The sequence below is a fragment of the Ahaetulla prasina genome, chromosome 2 (genome assembly GCF_028640845.1).
Source record: "Ahaetulla prasina isolate Xishuangbanna chromosome 2, ASM2864084v1, whole genome shotgun sequence".
NCBI lineage: Eukaryota > Metazoa > Chordata > Lepidosauria > Squamata > Colubridae > Ahaetulla > Ahaetulla prasina.
In genome coordinates this window covers 204746686-204753746 of record NC_080540.1, presented here as the reverse complement: position 1 = coordinate 204753746, position 7061 = coordinate 204746686, and positions in this window count along the sequence as shown.

The window sequence follows — 7061 nt, the reverse complement described above, 5'->3', positions numbered from 1 at the left end:
TTCGGGTGCGCTTTAAGATTCTGGTTACCACCTTTAAAGCGCTCCATGGCTTAGGACCCGGGTACTTACGGGACCGCCTGCTGTTACCTCATGCCTCCCACCGACCTGTACGCTCACACAGAGAGGGTCTTCTCAGGGTGCCATCCGCCAAACAATGTCGGCTGGCGGCCCCCAGGTGTAGGGCCTTCTCTGTTGGATCTCCTACGCTTTGGAACGAACTGCCCCCTGGCTTACGCCAAATGCCTGATCTTCGGACTTTTCGCCGTGAGCTGAAAACGCATCTATTTATTCAAGCGGGACTGGCTTAAAAGTTTTACTAAATTTTAATTGGGGTTATTAATTTTAGGGTTTTAAACTTTTTAAATGTTGGCCACTTTTGTAATATGCTTTGTTTTAAATTCTGTTTTAATTGTGTATATTGTGGATTTTATTCTGGCTGTACACCGTCCTAAGTCCTTCGGGAGAAGGGCGGTATAAAAATCAAATAAAATAAAATAAATAAAATAAACTTAGCAGTCAGAGAACATTTTAACGTATCAGGGAAAAACTTCCTTTAATCTGACTAATGGAGGAAACCCATCCACAGTAAGAAGGTGATCCTTTGGCCCTCTGGAAAATTGTTCTTGTTTCTTGTAGTTTTCCAACCTCACTGCTCTTTCCAAAATGAAATAGATTCTGGAAGCCAAGATGTCACAATATTGTCAGCAGATTATGTCTTGGAATCACTCTTTTCTTCTTCCCTTCAGCTGGCAACTTTTGGGAAGAACAGCAGGAGAGGGAAAAAAGAGCAAATAATAAGTAAACAAAGTGCAGAATTGCTCTTTGAGCAATCGGCTCTTTGAGAATCGGCTCTTTCTTGAGGGTCCCACATAATCTTTAGTATTATTGTTGGGACAGTCTGTATTCCAGGTAGAATTTGCCCATCCTGTGCAACCATCCGGAAGAGATGCTTAGAGCTCCCACCCCCCCATCTCCATGACAAGAGGAATGGGAGCCCAGGGACCGATTTCCTCAGTGTGAGACTCAACACTGTGGAATAGTTTTCCACCTAAGTGCGACTGACTTTCACCCTTTTGGTTCCTTTGGGAGCTGCTGGAAAATGGCCATATTTAAAGCAATGTTTAGATACTGGAGTGGGGATGAGGTGTTTGGGTGCAGCGTTATGCCTTTCAGGCAGTGGTGAAATCCAATTTTTTTTTACTAACAGTTTTGTGGGCATGGCTTTGTGAGTGTGATGTGGCTTTGTGGGCGTGGCAAGGGAAGGATACTGCAAAATCTCCATTCCCACCCCACTTTGGGGCCAGCCAGAGGTGGTATTTGCAAGTTCGCCGAACTACTCAAAATTCCCGCTACCGGTTCTCCAGAACCTGTCAGAACCTGCTGGATTTCACCCCTGATTTCAGGCCTTTTTCTTTTGGTTTTGAGTTTTATGGTTGATATATTTTATGGGTTCTTGTGGTAGGGATTTTAACCGGAGGGCTGTTGTATGAGTAGGAAAAAATGTAAATGTACTATCATCATTGTTGGTTGTACAGTCAGCCAGATGTTTAGACTGGATCTGGCATTTTTATCTACCTGTTGAATGGTTCCCAAGGATCTAGGGTATGTAGATGTTGCTGTTTGATGGTATTCCAATCCCAGTTGTGGTTGTAAATTGACCACTATCTGTGAATCATACACACACAGAGATACAATATATAATTAACCCATCTACAGTATTCTCCAACACAAGGCTTCTGTTCTGAACCAAGTTCCCTTATTTTGTGAAAAGTAGAGCAGCTAGAATAGATTCTACATGAGTTTCAGTACCATGATTATAATTTATAAGCCATGAGCCAAGTCATATTATTTCTTATATTACCATAAATTCACTGCAGTCTGTCAGCTTCACCCAACATAGAATCCTTATGTCTATACAAAGCCGTCTTAATGAATGCAAAGGACCATAGATTTGGATGGCCTTGAAAAATTTATTTATTCTTTATTCCCTTCAGCAGGACACTTTGGAGGTCCTCCTAAGCCAGCAGTTCTCAACCTGAACTTCCTATATGAATTGAACATTCTCTATCACTCTGTGTCTCTCTGATTCCTCTATCCCAGCCCCTAATTCAGCGGTTCTCAACCTGTGGGTCGGGACCCCATTGGGGGTCGAATGACGATTTGCCAGGGGTCGCCTAAGACTATCGGAAATATGGGAAGTATACTTGTGAGTCGAAGAATCGCACTCCAATGGTTGACTTCACCAGCCAGCTGCAGGCTCTTCAAATCGCTAGCCGAATTCGGCTTCAGGCGCGATGAATTAAAAAAGAGAGAAATCTGATGTCTCCCTCTCAAGCCAGCTGCAATCACTCCCAATCGCTAGCCTAATCTGGCTTCAGGTGCGATAAATTTAATAGGGATAGAGTCTCCGCTTTAATGCCTCCGTCCTCAAGGCAATCGCAAGCAGTTCAGATCGGTAGCCAATACGGCTTCAGGCGCGATAAATTCAAAACGAAAATAATTTTATGGTTGGGGTCGCCACATCGTGGGGAATTGTATTAAAGGGGTCGCAGCACTATAAAGGTTGAGAACCACTGTCCTAAGCAATCCATGAATTGAAGAGATAATGTCATCATCTGATGAGTTTCCTTGAGAAAACATGGGCTATAAAAATAGCAAATGACTGAATCACTCATATTAATCAAAACAATGCTGCATTGTAGTGTTTTCTTCTTTGTGCAGGGACAGGATCAGAATGACACCTTTGATGGCTCTGCCTCTGAAGCATGAACGCCACAGTGCCCCACTAGATGCTCTAAATTCTTTTTAACATCTCTAGGAAGCCGCTGGAGATATTTTGGAGAGCCTAAATATATTGATACAGTATGCTGATAAAACTCAGCTACAGTTCTCTTCAACTCTGAATCAGGAGTGGTGTTCATAAGGTGTTCATAAAATGAAGCTGAATTTTGACAAGGTGAAGACGCTGTGGCGGGTGGTTCTTGACTATGGAAACTGCAGAGTTTCTCTGGTCTACAAACAAGTACAGATTTTGTGGGTACTGCAAGAATGATTATTGTTATTGGAGGCCCAAGTGAATTGCATGGTCCATTTTTGCCAAATTAGTTTGATTTAGCAGCTAATCCTTTAGAATAGAATAGAATAGAATAGAATAGAATAGAATAGAATAGAATAGAATAGAATAGAATAGAATAGAATAGAATAGAATTCTTTATTGGCCAAGTGTGATTGGATACAGAAGGAATTTGTCTTGGTGCATATGCTCTTAGTGTACATAAAAGAAAAGATACCTTCATCAAGGTACAACACTTACAACACTTAAAGATTGTCATAGGGTACAAATAAGCAATCAGGAAAGGGATTAAGGATGTGATTGTTCATGTAATGGTTATCCCATACTATGGCTGCTGTGATATGCTCTTTGTGAAGGGATGGCCTTTGTGCTTGGATCCAGAAGCTGCAGTTGTCACCTAGACATAGACTGGGACACATTGATGCTAAAGCATTTGCTTCGGTAGCCAGCAAATATCAAGCCAGGTTCCAAATTTTGTTTTTGACCCACTATAGGTAATAATATTCCATAAAATAATTCCTACCTACTATTTAGATGGAATCCCCAATATTTTTTCCATAATGGATTTTTCTCCTTTATAAAAATTACCTCTATCATGAGGAAGAGAGAGAGAGAAAAAAGAATAAGGAAAAGGAAAAGGAAAAGGGGAAAAAAAGAGAAACCCTCATCTTCCTATAAATCTGAATTGTTCCTGATCAATTAAAGTTTCCACCTGTTTGGCTTTGTCTTAAGCAATACTTTCTTGACCTTTGTGTTGAGAGTTAAATATTTAAAGTTGGCAAATAGAATGCAAAAAACCACAGCATTCTATTGTGCATTGATTCAGCACTTCAGCATTTGGGTAATTACAGTTTGGGAGGTTAAGACTGTCATTCAAAGAATTAAGGATTGATGCCTTTGATTCTTTGGTGAAGGGCTGAGTCGTATATGTATATGTACATGTATATTAGCTAACACGTAAACCAAAAAACGGATACACAGTGGCTCAGTGGCTAAGACTCTGAGCTTGTTGATCGAAAGGTCGGCAGTTCAGCGGTTCGAATCTCTAGTCCCGCCATAACAGGGTGAGCTCCCGTTACTTGTCCCAGCTTCTGCCAACCTAGCAGTTTGAAAGCACGTAAAAAATGCAAGTAGAAAAAATAGGGACCACCTTTGGTGGGAAGCTAACAGCGTTCCATGTGCCTTTGGCATTTAGTCATGCTGGCTACATGACCACAGACACATCTTTGGACAGCGGTGGCTCTTCGGCTTTGTAATGGAGATGAGCACCGCCCCCTAGAGTCGGGAATGACTAGCACATATGTGCAAGGGGAACCTTTACCTTTAAATTAAAAATGAGTAACATTTAAAATAGTTTTGATTGGCTATATGTATTCATGAGAAGATAGTACTGTACAGGCCTGGCATAGTTGTTTTCTACAAAAGAGGGGCATAGGTGTTACCCAGTTCCTGTGTTGACTATGTAAGACAATTTAAATTCAGATAAAATCCTAGGTATGCGATACATATGAGAATCTATAGATAGGCTGAGTCAAATTGTCCCCCTCTCCCCTGTATTGTTTTTTTCTAATCCATCATCTAGGATCATCATCTCAAGGGGTTTGCTTCTGCTCATAGATCATTGCCTTGTTCTTTTTTTGATCTACAAGGGAAACAATTGTTCTTTTTTTGACCTACAAGGGACTGTGATTCCCAATCTGCATCTTCTGTCTCTTTCTTTTTCTTCAAGACCAGCTTTCATGTACATTATCACTGGGGAAAAAACCATCAATTTAACTATTTTGATCTTTGTTGTCATAGAAATATCTGTACTCTTGGCAGTCATTGCTTTCCCCTCTAGTTTAATCTCTTCCTTCCTTCCTTTACATATCCTAACTTTAATTTAAAAGTGAAAGTGATGGAAAATAAAATCCATCACTTTCACTTTTCCACCACCAGCTGTGTTCGCAGTTACTTTTGTGTTTTTAAATATTTCATTCATTCATTCATTCATTCATTCATTCATTCATTCATTCATTCATTCATTCATTTTATATAGCCATCCATCTCAGGGGGGCTAATTTATAACCTTAATCCAGATTTTTCATTGTCCACTTTTACTGTTTTGAGTTCATATGAATCTCTTTACTTTCAGCAACAAAAATGATAGTCTTCTTCTATTACTTATCAAAGCATAACCCTGGAGAATCGGACAAAGTATTTCTGTACTCATCTATGTAATGATAATTGAAAAGATAACAGCATTTTATCCACTCTTAGCCCACTTAGCAAATAAATTACTCTTTTGAAATAATACTTAGCATCTTCAGGGATATTTTACAGTAGACTACTTGCATTTTGATATGATTAGAGGCTATGCTTAAATTTTTTAACGTCTCAGTCAGCAAGGCAAATTAGTGTTTTAATACCAGGTTATATAAATTAAGTCATACAAATTGGTAAATGATACAGACTGCCACATTTACAATTTTCTCTGCTGGTATTCCCTGGTATTTAGAAATAAATTTTCTTAGAGTAAGAGGAACACTTCAAATATGTTTCTTTCAAAAATATTTGCACTGGTATTTTTTTAATTTCCTTTCACGTGATGCCCAGAGTCTGTGTATCATCTGTTTCACTAAAGCTTAATCATTATGGTATTATTATTATTATTATTATTATTATTATTATTATTATTATTATTATTATTATTACTACTACTACTACTACTATTATTATTATTAAAATGTATCATCAATCAATCAGTCAATCAATCAATGTCTATTACAGTCATGGACTAGCATTACAAATAAAAGCATTAAAAGCAATAATAGTAGTAAAAAATAAAAATAAAGACAGACAGAATAATATGTTACAATTGGTGGTGGATCAATCAGTGGGCATTTAAAGTTTGCCTAATTTTACATACAGGGAGTAGCAGAATTTGGCCACATTCAGATATACTAGTTCATATCGATTTGATAACAGTAGTTGCACACAGAGGTGGTATTCAGCAGGTTCTGACTAGTTCTGGAGAACCGGTAGTGGAAAATTTGAGTAGTTCGGAGAACCGGTTAATACCACCTCTGACTGGCCCCGCCCCCATCTATTTTCTAAAAACATGGCCTTTGTGCCTGGAAGTGTGATGGGGCCCCTTTCTTGGGTTTGTTAAGAGTTATTTTATGAAGTTCAGCTGTCATGTGTTCTTATGTATTTTATTTATCTGTTTTATCATATGCCAGTCAGAGTCACTTATGTGAGATGGGCAGCTATATAAATTAAATAAATAAAATTTCTGGTATCAGGGACCCCTAAAGGAAGATTAAAATGTCCCTGTGTGTGCACCCAATGTAATCCCATTCCTTCCTTACTGAAGAAAGAAGGAATTTTTGTCTTAGATTTCTGTCTTGCTTTTTCTTCCAAAATGGCTCTCAAAGCAGTTAATTTATCTTTAGCAAGAGCATTTTACTGTCATCCAAATCAAGCATCTACTTGTTTTCCTTCATATCTGCACCAAAGCTCTTAGCCAAAGAGAGATGCCATCTTGATCCCAGCTTTACTCTGAAAAATAAAATCTAGCTGTACAATGTCAGCATTATGTCTTGCTAGATTTGCTGTCCTAACCACCTAAAGATGATCGCTCCCTTAAATTAAATTTTATTCCCTTAAAATTAAATGTGCAACCAGACACACAAACCAGTCACCGCTGCCCTCTCTAAAATGCCCTTCAATATCTCTAATACCTGCCTCCTCTGTTGTTCCAGAATGCCTATGCCCCCCCCCACAACAAACATTTAACTATTCCATTATTTTGGAAATAATAAAGTGTGGTTTCATTGCCAGCTTGTCCACTGTGAATAGACCTCAGTTTAAGTTTTGGAGGTTTATCTGCTTTTAAATTAAACAAGCCCTTTTTAGCATTTTTCTCCCTTTATGATAGGAAGAAAAATGATAGGTGGCCTATTAATTGCCCATAAAGAGATCCTCTATCTTTTTTTTTATTTCTTTT